Source organism: Salmo salar, chromosome ssa04, assembly GCF_905237065.1.
Source record: "Salmo salar chromosome ssa04, Ssal_v3.1, whole genome shotgun sequence".
Lineage (NCBI taxonomy): Eukaryota > Metazoa > Chordata > Actinopteri > Salmoniformes > Salmonidae > Salmo > Salmo salar.
Window position 1 is genome coordinate 5,908,932 of NC_059445.1, and position 18,421 is coordinate 5,927,352.

Here is an 18,421-nt window from a genome sequence, read left to right on the forward strand (position 1 = left end):
AACTTCTTTAAATGTGCTTTCCTCACCATCGTAAATAAGCATGCCCCTTTAAAAAAAAATGAAATAAGAACAGACATAGCCCTTGGTTCACTCCAGACTTGACTGCCCTTGCACAAAATCACCCTGTGGCGTACTGCATTAGCTTTGAATAGTCCCCGTGATATGCAACTTTTCAGAGAAGCCAGGAACCAATACACACAGTCAGTTAGGATGGCAAAGGCTAGCTTTTTTCAAACAGAAATTTGCATCCTGCAGCTCTAATTCCAAAAGTTTTGGGACACTGTAAAGTCCATGGATAATAACAGCACCTCCTCCCAGCTGCCCACTGCACTGAGGCTAGGAAACACTGTCACCACTGATAATTCCACGATAATCGAGAATTTCAATAAGCATTTCTCTACGGCTGGCCATGCTTTCCACCTGGCTACCCCAACCCCGGCCAACAGCTCTGCACAACCTGCAGCAACTTACCCAAGCCTCCCTAGCTTCTCCTTCACCCAAATCCAGACAGCTGCAAAATCTGGATCCCTACAAATCAGCTGGGCTAGACAATCTGGACCCTCTCTTTCTCAAATTATCCGCCACCATTGTTGCAACCACTATTACTAGTCTGTTCAACCTCTCCTTCATATCGTATGAGATCCCCAAAGATTGGAAAGCTGCCGCGGTCATCCCCCTCTTCAAAGAGGCTGACACTCTTAGACCCAAACTGTTATAGACCTATATTCATCCTGCCCTGCCTTTCTAAAGTCTTTGAAAGCCAAGTGAACAAACAGATCACCGACCATTTTGAATCCCACCGTACCTTCTACTACAAATACCTAGGTGTCTGGCTAGACTGTAAACTCTCCTTCCAGACTCACATTAAGCATCTCCAATCCAAAGTTAAATCTAGAATCGGCTTCCTATTTCACAACAAAGCCTCCTTCACTCATGCTGCCAAACTTACCCTCGTAAAACTGACCATCCTACCAATCCTTGTCTTTGGCGATGTCATTTATAAAATAGCCTCCAACACTCTACTCAGCAAATTGGATGCAGTCTATCACAGTGTCATCCATTTTGTCACCAATGCCCCAAATACTACCCACCACTGCGACCTGTATGCTCTCGTTGGCTGGTCCTCGCTTCATATTCGTCGCCAAACCCACTGGCTCCAGGTCATCTATAAGTCTTTGCTAGGTAAAGCTCCGCCTTATCGCAGCTCACTGGTCACCATAGCTACACCCACCCGTAGCACGTGGTCCAGCATGTATATTTCACTGGTCATCCCCAAAGTCAACACCTACTTTGGCAGCCTTTCCTTACGGTTCTCTGCTGCCAATGACTGGAACGATTTGCAAAAATCACTGAAGTTGGAGACTTATATCTCCCTCACTAACTTTAAGCGTCAGCTGTCAGAGCAGCTTACCGATCGCTGCAGCTGTACACAGCCCATCTGTAAATAGCCCATCCAACCAAATACCTACCTCATCCCCATATTTGTTTTGGTTTTTCTGCTCTTGTCACATCCTGACCAGTAGAGGGGTCTTTTGTCATTTGTAGTTGGTCAGGGCGTGGCAGGGGGTGATTGTTTTGTGGGTTTTTTGTTCTAGGGGATTTTGGTTCTAGTTTTCATTTTCTATGTTTCGTTTTCCAGGTTTGGCCGAGTGTGGTTTCCAATCAGAGGCAGGTGTCTTTCGTTGTCTCTGATTGGAAGCCATACTTAGGCAGCCTGTTTTCCTTTGGGTTTTGTGGGTGGTTGTTTTCGGTATAGCCTATGTGCCTTACGGAACTGTTGATTGTCGGTTTGTTATTGTTTAAGTGTTCACTTTATTAAATAATAAAAGAAGATGAGCACTTTACCCGCTGCACTTTGGTCCCCTTTCATCGACGCTTGTGACAGAACCACCCACCAAAGAAGGACCAAGCAACGGAAGAAGAAGCAGGAGAGGAGGTATCTCGAGTCATGGACGCGGGAGGAGATCCTCGATGGAAAGGGTCCATGGAGCCAGGCTGGGAGTACCAGCGCCTGAAGGAGGAGCTGGAGGAAGGAAAGAGGGAACTACGGAGGTACGATGCGTTGTATCCTCCTATTCAGGAGGTGAAGAGGCAGCCCCCCAAAAAAATTGTGAGGGGGGGGGGCATAAGGGGAGTTTTGCTAGGTCAGGGGGGAACCCTGACCTAACTTTCCGCGGGCATTTCGGAGGGAGCCATGGAGGAGACCAGAGCCGGTCGAGGAGTCAAGAGCGGATGACGACGCTAGATTCCGGAGAAAGGGACTGGTGGAAAGCGCATGACAGAGCAGACGCACAGAGGGAGGAGCTAGGCAGTATGGAAGAAAGCGCACTATGTCGCCCATACGCACTCAGAGCCCGGTGCGGTCGATACAGGCTCCTCAAGGTTGTCGTGCGACAGCTAGCCGGCAGCCAGGGAAAAGTGCGCTGGCTCAGCGTATCTGGCCTCCAGTGCGGCTCCTCGGCCCAGGATATCCTTCGCCTGCTCCACGCACAATACCCTGCATTCCCCAGCACAGCCCAGTTCATCCTGTGCCAGCGCTTCGCCCTTGCCGGGCTAGAGTGAGCATTGAGCCAGGATGGGTTATGCTAGCTGTAGGTGTCAGACCTCCAGTGAGAATCCTGGGCCCAGGATATCCTATGCCTGCTCCATGTACGGTGCCCCGCATTCCCCAGCACAGCCCAGTTCGTCCTGTGCCAGCTCTCCGCCCTTGCCGGGCTATAGTCAGCATCGGGCAAGGACGGGTTGTGCCAGCCCTGAGCGCCAGACCTCCAGTGCGCCTCCAAGGACCAGTACGTCCTGTGCCTGCTCCGTGCACTCTCCTTCCAGCGACGCTCCCCAGTCAGGAGCCTCCAGCGACGCTCCCCAGCCCGGAGCCTCCAGCAACGCTCCCCAGTCAGGAGCCTCCAGCAACATTCCCCAGACAGGAGCCTCCAGCGACGCTCCTCAGCCCGGAGCCTCCAGCGACGCTCCCCAGACAGGAGCCTCCAGCGACGCTCCTCAGCCCGGAGCCTCCAGCGACGCTCTCCAGTCAGGGAGCCTCCAGCGACGCTCCTCAGCCCGGAGCCTCCAGCGACGCTCTCAGTCAGGAGCCTCCAGCGACGCTCCTCAGCCCGGAGCCTCCAGCGACGCTCCTCAGCCCGGAGCCTCCAGCGACGCTCCCCAGTCAGGAGCCTCCAGCGACGCTCCCCAGTCAGGAGCCTCCAGCGACGCTCCCCAGGCAGAAGCCTCCAGCGACACTCCCCAGACAGGAGCCTCCAGCGATGCTCCTCAGCCCGGAGCCTCCAGCGACACTCCCCAGACAGGAGCCTCCAGCGATGCTCCTCAGCCCGGAGCCTCCAGCGACGCTCCCCAGTCAGGAGCCTCCAGCGACGCTCCCCAGTCAGGAGCCTCCAGCGATGCTCCCCAGTCAGGAGCCTCCAGCGATGCTCCTCAGCCCGGAGCCTCCAGCGACGCTCCTCAGCCCGGGGCCTCCAGCGACGCTCCTCAGCCCGGGGCCTCCAGCGACACCTCTCAGCCCGGGGCCTCCAGCGCGCCTCTCAGCCCGGGGCCTCCAGCGACGCCTCTCAGCCCCGGGCCTCCAACGACGCCTCTCAGCCCGTGGCCTCCAGCGACGCCTCTCAGCCCAGAGTCTGCTGAACGGGGAGCTACGCCCAGAGCCACCTCCGTAGTGGGAGGATTGGCGGAGGGGGGGTGTAGCAGGAACCGTCGTTGACGGTGGCCACCCTCCCTTCCCTCCCTTTAGGTTTGGGGTTGGTTTTGTGGGTTTTTTTGTTTTGAGGTGCAGTCGGGGTCTGCACCTTTGGGGGGGTACTGTCCGTCCTGACCAGTAGAGGGGTCTTTTGTCATTTGTCATTTGTCATTTGTAGTTGGTCCAGCATGTATATTTCACTGGTCATCCCCAAAGTCAACACCTACTTTGGCAGCCTTTCCTTACGGTTCTCTGCTGCCAATGACTGGAACGATTTGCAAAAATCACTGAAGTTGGAGACTTATATCTCCCTCACTAACTTTAAGCGTCAGCTGTCAGAGCAGTTTACCGATCGCTGCAGCTGTACACAGCCCATCTGTAAATAGCCCATCCAACCAAATACCTACCTCATCCCCATATTTGTTTTGGTTTTTCTGCTCTTGTCACATCCCTGACCAGTAGAGGGGTCTTTTGTCATTTGTAGTTGGTCACGGCGTGGCAGGGGGTGATTGTTTTGTGTGTTTTGGGTTTTTGTTCTTGGGGATTTTGGTTCTAGTTTTCATTTTCTATGTTTCGTTTTCAAGGTTTGGCCGAGTGTGGTTTTTAATCAGAGGCAAGTGTCTATCGTTGTCTCTGATTGGAAGCCATACTTAGGCAGCCTGTTTTCCTTTGGGTTTTGTGGGTGGTTGTTTTCGGTATAGCCTATGTGCCTTACGGAACTGTTGATTGTCGGTTTGTTATTGTTTAAGTGTTCACTTTATTAAATAATAAAAGAAGATGAGCACTTTACCCGCTGCGCTTAAGTCCCCTTTCATCGACGCCTGTGACAGGTCTTTGCACACCAGTATTTCTACTTGCACATCCTCATCTGCACATCTATCACTCCAGTGTAAATTGCTAAATTGTAATTACTTCGCCACTATTGGCCTATTTATTGCCTTACCTCCTTACTTCATTTGCACACACTGTACACAGATTTTTCTATTGTGTTATTGACTGTATGTTTGTTTATCCCATGTGTAACTTTGTGTGGTTGTTTTTGTCACACTGCTTTGCTTTATCTTGGCCAGGTCACAGTAGTAAATGAGAACGTGTTCTCAGCTGGCCTACCTGGTTAAATAAATAAATGTGAAATAAAAATAATTACAAAAACAAAATATTCCACAGACACAGACAGACAAACAGACTTCACTAATCGGTAATGCAAGCTGCAACTCCCTAAACATTTTGAGAACGTATTCAGACAAATAGGTTTCTTAAGGAACTCTAAATGCTGAATTATACAGTAGAAACAGACAGAGACAGATAATAGACAGATAAGAGAGATAAAAGAAAGCTAGAGACAGAGAGAGAGACAGAGAGAGAGAGAGAGACGGAGAGAGACAGAGAGAGATAGAGAAAGAGAAAGAGACAGAGAGTGTTTAGTGGGCGGTGTTGAAATCCCAGGTGTCCAGTAGAGTATGCAGGTCCTTTATCAATGGATAAGTCCCATATGGCAACCTATTCCCTTCATACTGTAGTACAGAACTGTCTATAGGGCTCTGTCCATCATAAATAGTACACTACTGTCTATAGGGCTCTGATCCATCATACTGTAGTACAAATCAAATCAAATCAAATGTATTTATATAGCCCTTCGTACATCAGCTGAAATCTCAAAATGCTGTACAGAAACCCAGCCTAAAACCCCAAACAGCAAGCAATGCATGTGAAAGAAGCACGGTGGCTAGGAAAAACTCCCTAGGAAAAACTCCCTGAAAGGCCAAAAACCTAGGAAGAAACCTAGAGAGGAACCAGGCTATGACGGGTGGCCAGTCCTCTTCTGGCTGTGCCGGGTGGATATTATAACAGAACATGGTCAAGATGTTAAAATGTTCATAAATGACCAGCATGGTCAAATAATAATAATCATAGTAGTTGTCGAGGGTGCAACAAGCACGTCCGGTGAACAGGTCAGGGTTCCATAGCTGCAGGCAGAACAGTTGAAATTGGAGCAGCAGCATGGCCAGGTGGACTGGGGACAGTACACTACTGTCTATAGGGCTCTGATCCTTCATTCTGTAGTACACTACTGTCTATAGGGCTCTGATCCATCATAAATAGTACACTACTGTCTATAGGGCTCTGATCCATCATAAATAGTACACTACTGTCTATAGGGCTCTGATCCATCATTAAAAGTACACTACTGTCTATAGGGCTCTGATCCATCATACTGTAGTACACTACCATCTATAGGGCTCTGATCCATCATACTGTAGTACCCTACTGTCTATGGGGCTCTGATCCATCATACTGTAGTACACTACTGTCTATAGGGCTCTGATCCATCATAAATAGTACACTACTGTCTATAGGGCTCTGGTCCATCATAAATAGTACACTACTGTCTAAAGGGCTCTGATCCATCATACTGTAGTACACTACTGTCTATAGGGCTCTGATCCATCATACTGTAGTACACTACTGTCTATAGGGCTCTGATCCTTCATTCTGTAGTACACTACTGTCTATAGGGCTCTGATCCATCATAAATAGTACACTACTGTCTATAGGGCTCTGATCCATCATAAATAGTACACTACTGTCTATAGGGCTCTGATCCATCATTAAAAGTACACTACTGTCTATAGGGCTCTGATCCATCATACTGTAGTACACTACCATCTATAGGGCTCTGATCCATCATACTGTAGTACCCTACTGTCTATGGGGCTCTGATCCATCATACTGTAGTACACTACTGTCTATAGGGCTCTGGTCCATCATAAATAGTACACTACTGTCTATAGGGCTCTGGTCCATCATAAATAGTACACTACTGTCTAAAGGGCTCTGATCCATCATACTGTAGTACACTACTGTCTATAGGGCTCTGATCCATCATACTGTAGTACACTACTGTCTATAGGGCTCTGGTCCATCATAAATAGTACACTACTGTCTATAGGGCTCTGGTTCATCATAAATAGTACACTACTGTCTATAGGGCTCTGGTCCTTCATTCTGTAGTACACTACTGTCTATAGGGCTCTGATCCATCATAAATAGTACACTACTGTCTATAGGGCTCTGATCCATCATACTGTAGTAAACTACTGTCTATAGGGCTCTGATCCATCATACTGTAGTACACTACTGTCTATAGGGCTCTGGTTCTTCATAAATAGTACACTACTGTGTATAGGGCTCTGATCCATCATAAATAGTACACTACTGTCTATAGGGCTCTGGTTCTTCATAAATAGTACACTACTGTGTATAGGGCTCTGATCCATCATAAATAGTATACTACTGTCTATAGTGCTCTGATCCATTATACTGTAGTACCCTACTGTCTATAGGGCTCTGATCCATCATACTGTAGTACACTACTGTCTATAGGGCTCTGATCCTTCATTCTGTAGTACACTACTGTCTATAGGGCTCTGATCCATCATAAATAGTACACTACTGTCTATAGGGCTCTGATCCATCATAAATAGTACACTACTGTCTATAGGGCTCTGATCCATCATTAAAAGTACACTACTGTCTATAGGGCTCTGATCCATCATAAATAGTACACTACTGTCTATATGGCTCTGATCCATCATACTGTAGTACACTACTGTCTATAGGGCTCTGATCCATCATACTGTAGTACACTACCATCTATAGGGCTCTGATCCATCATACTGTAGTACCCTACTGTCTATGGGGCTCTGATCCATCATAAATAGTATACTACTGTCTATAGGGCTCTGATCCATCATACTGTAGTACACTACTGTCTATAGGGCTCTGATCCATCATACTGTAGTACCCTACTGTCTATAGGGCTCTGATCCTTCATACTGTAGTACCCTACTGTCTATGGGGCTCTGATCCATCATACTGTAGTACACTACTGTCTATAGGGCTCTGGTCCATCATAAATAGTACACTACTGTCTAAAGGGCTCTGGTCCATCATAAATAGTACACTACTGTCTAAAGGGCTCTGATCCATCATACTGTAGTACACTACTGTCTATAGGGCTCTGATCCATCATACTGTAGTACACTACTGTCTATAGGGCTCTGGTCCATCATAAATAGTACACTACTGTCTATAGGGCTCTGGTCCTTCATTCTGTAGTACACTACTGTCTATAGGGCTCTGATCCATCATAAATAGTACACTACTGTCTATAGGGCTCTGATCCATCATACTGTAGTAAACTACTGTCTATAGGGCTCTGATCCATCATAAATAGTATACTACTGTCTATAGGGCTCTGATCCATCATACTGTAGTACACTACTGTCTATATGGCTCTGATCTATCATACTGTAGTAAACTACTGTCTATAGGGCTCTGATCCATCATAAATAGTACACTACTGTCTATAGGGCTCTGATCCATCATACTGTAGTAAACTACTGTCTATAGGGCTCTGATCCATCATACTGTAGTAAACTACTGTCTATAGGGCTCTGATCCATCATAAATAGTACACTACTGTCTATAGGGCTCTGATCCATCATAAATCGTACACTACTGTCTATAGGGCTCTGATCCATCATACTGTAGTAAACTACTGTCTATAGGGCTCTGATCCATCATAAATAGTACACTAATGTCTATAGGGCTCTGATCCATCATACTGTAGTAAACTACTGTCTATTGGGCTCTGATCCATCATAAATAGTACACTACTGTCTATAGGGCTCTGATCCATCATAAATAGTACACTACTGTCTATAGGGCTCTGATCCATCATAAATAGTACACTACTGTCTATAGGGCTCTGATCCATCATACTGTAGTAAACTACTGTCTATAGGGCTCTGATCCATCATACTGTAGTACACTACTGTCTATAGGGCTCTGATCCATCATAAATAGTACACTACTGTCTATAGGGCTCTGATCCATCATACTGTAGTACACTACTGTGTCTAGGGCTCTGATCCATCATAAATAGTACACTACTGTCTATAGGGCTCTGATCTATCATAAATAGTACACTACTGTCTATAGGGCTCTGATCCATCATAAGTAGTACACTACTGTCTATAGTGCTCTGATCCATTATACTGTAGTACCCTACTGTCTATAGGGCTCTGATCCATCATACTGTAGTACCCTACTGTCTATAGGGCTCTGATCCATCATAAATAGTATACTACTGTCTATAGTGCTCTGATCCATTATACTGTAGTACCCTACTGTCTATAGTGCTCTGATCCATTATACTGTAGTACCCTACTGTCTATAGGGCTCTGATCCATCATACTGTAGTACACTACTGTCTATAGGGTATAAGTAGTGCACTATATAGGGAATAGGGTGTCATTCTTGACGTGTGCAATGTCTGTATTCTGAATGATTTACAAGCAACATGATTTTCCATATGAAAAGAGAAATGGCTGGAACGAGACAATGAAAGAGAGGCATCCGTTTCCCCCCTCACTCTAATCAAAGACCGCGGCTGTACTCAGAGAGAGAGAGGGGGGAGATGGAGGGAGAGAGAGAGAGGGGGAAGGAGAGGAAAGAGGCAAGAAACAGAGGAGGGAGGGAAGACAGATATTGAGAGAGTGAGCACAGAAGGAAAATAGAGAGGAGACAATTGGAGGGAGCTACAGTATCAGAACAGAGAGAGGAGACAGGTGGAGGGAGCTACAGTATCAGAACAGAGAGAGGAGACAGGTGGAGGGAGCTACAGTATCAGAACAGAGAGAGGAGACAGGTGGAGGGAGCTACAGTATCAGAACAGAGAGAGGAGACAGGTGGAGGGAGCTACAGTATCAGAACAGAGAGAGGAGACAGGTGGAGGGAGCTACAGTATCAGAACAGAGAGAGGAGACAGGTGGAGGGAGCTACAGTATCAGAACAGAGAGAGGAGACAGGTGGAGGGAGCTACAGTATCAGAACAGAGAGAGGAGACAGGTGGAGGGAGCTACAGTATCAGAACAGAGAGAACAGATGGCGATAGAGAGAGAAGACAGAAAATACTGCATGAGACAGTCAGACAACAGAGAGACAGAGGGAGAATAGTGCAGAACAGTACAGAACTCTATGTCAGTTAGAAAGGTTGTGCTGCTCTGTGCTGCTCTGATTACTGGAGTAATCCTCTCCTCTCCTCTCCTCTGCTAAAACATCATCCATTAATAATATAGAATCCACAAAGAGTCTGGGACTTCCTCTGTTTCCCTCTTCCTGTTTTAATTTGTCTTTATATTCCTCCCTCCCTCCCTCTCCATCCCTCTCCCTACAACCCCTCTCCCTTTCCCTCCCTCCCTCCCTCTCCCTGTCTTTCTTTCCCTCTCCTGAGTCCTTACCCAAACCATCCTCCCTTTCTCTCTCTGCCTCTCTTTCCCTATCCTGAGTCAATACCAACACCATCCTTCCCTTCTCTCTCTACCTCTCTCTTTCCCTCTCCTGAGTCAATACCCACACCATCCTTCCCCTTCAATCTCATCTCTCTCACTATCTCTCTTCCTCTCCTTCTAATAAAGAGGGGGTTAAAGCTGAGGAGAGACAGGCTTCCCCCATCACTTTCTTTTTGCTGTGTTTTCAGAACCTCAGCCTTGTTGAACCTACAGTGACCATGGCAATGAGATGAGGTAACCTCAGCCTTGTTGAACCTACAGTGACCATGGCAATGAGATGAGGTAACCTCAGCCTTGTTGAACCTACAGTGACCATGGCAATGAGATGAGGTAACCTCAGCCTTGTTGAACCTACAGTGACCATGGCAATGAGATGAGGTAACCTCAGCCTTGTTGAACCTACAGTGACCATGGCAATGAGATGAGGTAACCTCAGCCTTGTTGAACCTACAGTGACCATGGTACTGAGATGAGGTAACCTCAGCCTTGTTGAACCTACAGTGACCATGGTAATGAGATGAGGTAACATCAGCCTTGTTGAACCTACAGTGGCCATGGCAAAGAGATGAGGTAACCTCAGCCTTGTTGAACCTACAGTGACCATGGCAATGAGATGAGGTAACCTCAGCCTTGTTGAACCTACAGTGACCATGGCAATGAGATGAGGTAACCTCAGCCTTGTTGAACCTACAGTGACCATGGCAATGAGATGAGGTAACCTTAGCCTTGTTGAACCTACAGTGACCATGGTAATGAGATGAGGTCTATTCTGGAGACAACATGAGATCTGAACATCTACTGTAGATGGGGACTAGTGTGTGTGACAGTCTAGTGTGCCTCATCTCACACACACACACACACACACACACACACACACACACCACTGTAGTCAACTATGCAGGACAGTTATGGCAGCTAATGTGGAAATGTCCTTTGTGCTTTTTCATTTTGTTTGTGTGTGGAGGGGTGTGTTTGCATTCATGGGTGTGTGTGTGTAAGTCTGCACTTACATGTGCGGGAAAGTGTGTGTGTGTGTGTGTGTGTGTGTGTGTGTGTGTGTGTGTGTGTGTGTGTGTGTGTGTGTGTGTGTGTGTGTGTGTGTGTGTGTGTGTGTGTGTGTGTGTGTAACTAGCAGAGTGCTGCTTCCATCAATAATATATCTAGATAATGCAGCTGCTCCGCCCAGCCAACAACTACTACCTAACACTCTAACTCCCTCTCTCTCTCTACCTCTCTCTCTCTAGCTCTCTCTCTCTACCTCTATCTCTCTACCTCTCTCTCTCTACCTCTCTCTCTCTACCTCTCTCTCTGCCTCTACCTCTCTCTCTCTGCCTCTACCTCTCTCTCTACCTCTCTCTACCCTCTCTCTCTACCTCTCTCTCTACCTCTACCTCTCTCTCTCTCTACCTCTCTCTAACACACAGCTGTCTTTCTCTGTGAGGGAGAGAGAGAGAAAGAGACTGTCTGAAAGAATGGATGAGAATAGATGAATTCGTTTAGAAAAAAAGGTGAAAATGTGTGTGTGTGTGTGTTTATGTGTGTGTGTTTGTGTGTTCATGTGTGTGTTGATGGGTGTGTGTGTGTACTTACAAAAGTGTGTGTTACAGATGAAATTTTACTTTCCAACCACCCACCAAGCCTCATCTCCTTCTGCTCTCCTGCCTCAAGTGCCTCCTTCCCTCGCTCCCTCCTGTCTCAAGTCCCCCCCTCTCTCTCTCCTGCCTCAAGTCCCTCCCCTTCCCTCTCTCTCTTCTGAATCAAGTCCCTCATTCTCTCTCTCTCTCCTGCCTCAAGTCCCTCTCTCTCCCTCTCTTGCCTCAATTCCATCCTTCCCTCTCTCTCTCCTGCCTCAAGTCCCTCCTTCCCCCATTCTCTCTCCTGCCTCAAGTCCCTCCTTCTCTCTCTCTGTACAGGAGAGAGAATTGGTTCTGTATTCAGACATGAGACTCAATCTACTCTCTCTCTTTCGCTGCCTCCCTTGCCCCCTCCCTCACCTAGCCCCTTTCTCCCTCACTTTCCCCCTCCCTCCTTCCCTCTCTCCCTCTCTTCAGAAGGATTAAGTCATTATGTGAGACATGGGACTCAATCCAATTATGTCCTCCACAATCCCACAATCCTTGTAACCCGCCCCGCGCACTTTACTGCACACACATAAACTAACACACACACAAAGAATCTAAACACAAACACACAGAAACTAAACACAAACACACATAAACTAACACACACACACATAAACTAACACACACACACAGAAACTAAACACAAACACACAAACTACACACACACACACAGAAACTAACACACACACACAGAAACTAAACACACACACATAAACTAACACACACACACATAAACTAAACACAAACACACATAAACTAACACACACACACAGAAACTAACACACACACACACAGAAACTAACACACACACACAGAAACTAAACACAAACACACATAAACTAACACACACACACAGAAACTAACACACACACACATAAACTAACACACACACACAGAAACTAACACACACACACAGAAACTAAACACAAACACACAGAAACTAACACACACACACAGAAACTAAACACAAACACACATAAACTAACACACACACACAGAAACTAACACACACACACAGAAACTAACACACACACACATAAACTAACACACACACACACACACAGAAACTAACACACACACACAGAAACTAACACACACACACAGAAACTAACACACACACACAGAAACTAACACACACACACACAGAAACTAACACACACACACACAGAAACTAACACACACACACACAGAAACTAAACACACACACACACAGAAACTAAAACACACACACACAGAAACTAAACACACACACACACACACAGAAACTAAACACACACACACATAAACTAAACACGCACACACATAAACTAAACACACACACACACACAGAAACTAACACACACAGAGAAACTAAACACACACACACACACACACACACACACACACACACACACACACACACACACACACACACACACACACACACACACATAAACAGCGTACGTTGACATGCAGACGTCAATCAGAACTATGAACGTGTGTGTGTGTGTGTGTGTGTGTGTGTGTGTGTGTGTGTGTGTGTGTGTGTGTGTGTGTGTGTGTGTGTGTGTGTGTGTGTGTGTGTGTGTGTGTGTGTGTGTGTGTGTGCAGCTGTATTTAGGAGGACTACCAGGCAGTTACGTACATGGGAGGTCGACAGACAAACACACACAAACAGAGGTTGACAGAGTATTAAACTTGAAAAACACGTGGCATCAAAATGGAGCGTCTCCTAAAAATAACATCCTCCATTAGTAATGATGGGAGGTCCTTTAGAATGAAGCATGGTGATATTCCTTCTGCTACAGCAACTACCATGTTGTTACACACACACACACACACACACACACACACACACACACACACACACACACACACACACACACACACACACACACAGGCAGGCAGGCAAACATGCACACATGCACACACACTGGTTGATGCTTATTTATAAAACCCTCTTAGGCCTCACTCCCCCCTATCTGAGATATCTACTGCAGCCCTCATCCTCCACATACAACACCCGTTCTGCCAGTCACATTCTGTTAAAGGTCCCCAAAGCACACACATCCCTGGGTCACTCCTCTTTTCAGTTCGCTGCAGCTAGCGACTGGAATGAGCTGCAAAACACTCAAACTGGACAGTTTTATCTCAATCTCTTCATTCAAAGACTCGATCATGGACACTCTTACTGACAGTTGTGGCTGCTTCGCGTGATGTATTGTTGTGTCTACCTTCTTGCCATTTGTACCCTGTTTTGTGCTGCTACCATGTTGTTGTTATGTGGTGTTGCTGCCATGCTGTGTTGTTGTCTTAGGTCTCTCTTTATGTCGTGTTGTGGTGTCTCTCTTGTTGTGATGTGTTTTGTTGTGACGTTTGCCACGGTAGTGCTGCTCACTCCGTTCACCAGCTCCAGATGTCTACGTCACCGGCCTTCTGGGCGTCACTGAACAGTTTCATTACCGACACCTGGTACCCATTCCCCAGATTAGATATTGTAGAAATGTGCCCTCTGTTCACCATTGTCTTGGTAGGTTATTGTTCCCATGTCCTTTTGTCTTGTGAGTACCTGTGCTTTGTGGTCTCTGCTTTCTTGCACTTGTTATTACGGGTCTCGCCCCGTGTATTGTTATTATGGGTCTCGTCCGTGTGTCATTACGGGTCTCGTCCCTGTATTGTTATTATGGGTCTCGTCCCGTGTATTGTTATTACGGGTCTCGTCCCGTGTATTGTTATTATGGGTCTCGTCCGTGTATTGTTATTACGGGTCTCGTCCCGTGTATTGTTATTATGGGTCTCTCCCGTGTATTGTTATTATGGGTCTCGCCCTGTATTGTTATTATGGGTCTAGTCCCGTGTATTGTTATTATGGGTCTCATACCGTGTATTGTTATTACGGGTCTCGTCCCGTGTATTGTTATTATGGGTCTCTCCCCGTGTATTGTTATTATGGGTCTAGTCCCGTGTATTGTTATTATGGGTCTCGTCCGTGTATTGTTATTATGGGTCTCTCCCGTGTATTGTTATTATGGGTCTCATACCGTGTATTGTTATTACGGGTCTCTCCCCGTGTATTGTCATTACGGGTCTCTCCCCGTGTATTGTTATTATGGGTCTCTCCCCGTGTATTGTTATTATGGGTCTCTCCCCGTGTATTGTTATTATGGGTCTAGTCCCGTGTATTGTTATTATGGGTCTAGTCCCGTGTATTGTTATTATGGGTCTCTCCCCGTGTATTGTTATTACGGGTCTCTCCCCGTGTATTGTTATTACGGGTCTCGTCCCGTGTATTGTTATTACGGGTCTCTCCCCGTGTATTGTCATTACGGGTCTCTCCCCGTGTATTGTTATTATGGGTCTCTCCCCGTGTATTGTTATTACGGGTCTCTCCCCGTGTATTGTCATTACGGGTCTCTCCCCGTGTATTGTTATTATGGGTCTCTCCCCGTGTATTGTTATTATGGGTCTCTCCCCGTGTATTGTTATTATGGGTCTAGTCCCGTGTATTGTTATTATGGGTCTAGTCCCGTGTATTGTTATTATGGGTCTCTCCCCGTGTATTGTTATTACGGGTCTCTCCCCGTGTATTGTTATTACGGGTCTCGTCCCGTGTATTGTTATTACGGGTCTCTCCCCGTGTATTGTCATTACGGGTCTCTCCCCGTGTATTGTTATTATGGGTCTCTCCCCGTGTATTGTTATTACGGGTCTCTCCCCGTGTATTGTTATTACGGGTCTCTCCCCGTGTATTGTCATTACGGGTCTCGCCCCGTGTATTGTTATTATGGGTCTCTCCCCGTGTATTGTTATTATGGGTCTCGCCCCGTGTATTGTTATTATGGGTCTCATACCGTGTATTGTTATTACGGGTCTCGTCCCGTGTATTGTTATTATGGGTCTCTCCCCGTGTATTGTTATTATGGGTCTCTCCCCGTGTATTGTTATTACGGGTCTAGTCCCGTGTATTGTTATTACGGGTCTCTCCCCGTGTATTGTTATTATGGGTCTCTCCCCGTGTATTGTTATTACTGGTCTCTCCCCGTGTATTGTTATTACGGGTCTAGTCCCGTGTATTGTTATTATGGGTCTCTCCCCGTGTATTGTTATTATGGGTCTCTCCCCGTGTATTGTTATTACGGGTCTCTCCCCGTGTATTGTTATTATGGCTCTCTCCCCGTGTATTGTTATTATGGGTCTAGTCCCGTGTATTGTTATTATGGGTCTCTCCCCGTGTATTGTTATTATGGGTCTCTCCCCGTGTATTGTTATTACGGGTCTCTCCCCGTGTATTGTTATTACGGGTCTCGTCCCGTGTATTGTCTACGGTCTCTCCCCGTGTATTGTTATTATGGGTCTAGTCCCGTGTATTGTTATTACGGGTCTCTCCCGTGTATTGTTATTACGGGTCTCGTCCGTGTATTGTCATTACGGGTCTCGTCCCGTGTATTGTTGTCTACGGGTCTCTCCCCGTGTATTGTTATTATGGGTCTCTCCCCGTGTATTGTTATTACGGGTCTAGTCCGTGTATTGTTATTACTGGTCTTCCCGTGTATTGTTATTATGGGTCTCGCTCCCGTGTATTGTTATTATGGGTCTCTCCCCGTGTATTGTTATTATGGGTCTCGTTCCGTGTATTGTTATTATGGGTCTAGTCCCGTGTATTGTCATTACGGGTCTCGTCCCGTGTATTGTTATTATGGGTCTCTCCCCGTGTATTGTTATTATGGGTCTAGTCCCGTGTATTGTCATTACGGGTCTCGTCCCGTGTATTGTTATTATGGGTCTCTCCCCGTGTATTGTTATTATGGGTCTAGTCCCGTGTATTGTTATTACGGGTCTCGTCCCGTGTATTGTTATTATGGGTCTCGTCCCGTGTATTGTTATTATGGGTCTCTCCCCGTGTATTGTTATTACGGGTCTCTCCCCGTGTATTGTTATTATGGGTCTCGTCCCGTGTATTGTTATTACGGGTCTCGTCCCGTGTATTGTTATTACGGGTCTCGTCCCGTGTATTGTTATTACGGGTCTCGCCCCGTGTATTGTTATTATGGGTCTCTCCCCGTGTATTGTTATTACGGGTCTCGTCCCGTGTATTGTTATTACGGGTCTCGCCCCGTGTATTGTTATTATGGGTCTCTCCCCGTGTATTGTTATTATGGGTCTCGTCCCGTGTATTGTTATTACGGGTCTCGCCCCGTGTATTGTTATTATGGGTCTCTCCCGTGTATTGTTATTACGGGTCTCGTCCCGTGTATTGTCATTACGGGTCTCGTCCCGTGTATTGTTATTATGGGTCTCTCCCCGTGTATTGTTATTACGGGTCTAGTCCCGTGTATTGTTACTACGGGTCTCGTCCCGTGTATTGTTATTATGGGTCTCGTCCCGTTTATTGTTATTACTGGTCTCGTCCCGTTTATTGTTATTACGGGTAAACACACACACAGAAACTAACACACACACACACAGAAACTAACACACACACACACAGAAACTAAACACACACACACATAAACTAAAACACACACACACACACACACACACAGAAACTACACACACACACACACACACACACAGAAACTAAACACACAGAAACTAACACACACACAGAAACTAACACACACACACACACACACACAGAAACTAAACACACACACACACAGAAACTAAACACACACACACACAGAAACTAAACACACACACACAGAAACTAAACACACACACACACACACACAAACTAAACACACACACACACAAGATAAAAACACACACACATAAACTAACACACACCCACACAGAAACTAACACACACACACACACGCAGAAACTAAACACACACACACACAGAAACTAAACACACACACACACACACACACATAAACTAACACACACACACACACACAGAGAGAAACTAACATACACACAGAGAGAAACTAAACACACACACACAGTAACTAAACACACACACACAGAAACGAAACACACACACACACACACACAGTAACTAAACACACACACACAAACTTACAACTATCTAACAACCGTCCTCACAACCGCAGACCACATGTAACCATGCCAGCCCAGGACCTCCACATCCGGCTTCTTCACCTCTGGGATCGTTTGAGACCAGCCACCAGGACAAAGAATACAACAATGGGTTTGCAAAAACAAAGAACCGACTTCAGTGTGCAATTGATCCCCTTCGATGGCCACTGGCACGCTGGAGAAGTGTGAATCCCAGTTTCAATTGTTCCGGGCAGATGGCAGACGCATGTATGGTGTTGTGTGAGTGAGCGGTTTGCACTAATATATAGAGTGCCCCGTGGTGGCGGTGGAGTTATGGTATGAGCAGGCATAAACTACAGACAATGAACACAATTGCATTTTATCGATGGCAATTTGAATGCACAGAGATACCGTGACAACATCCTGAGGCCCATTGTCGTGCCATTCATCAGCCTCCATCACCTCATGTTTCAGCATGATAACGCACGGACACATGTCGCAAGGATCTGTACACAATTCCTGGAAGCTGAAAATGTCCCAGTTCTTCCATGGCCTGCATACTCACCAGACATGTCATCCATTGAGCATGTTTGGGATGCTCTGGACCGATGTGTACGACAGCGTGTTTCAATTCCAGCCAATATCCAGAAACTTCACACAGCCATTGAAGAGGAGTGGGACAACATTCCACAGGCTACAACCAACAACCTGATCAACTCTATGTGAAGGAGATGTGTCACGCTGCATGAGGCAAATGGTGGTCACACCAGATA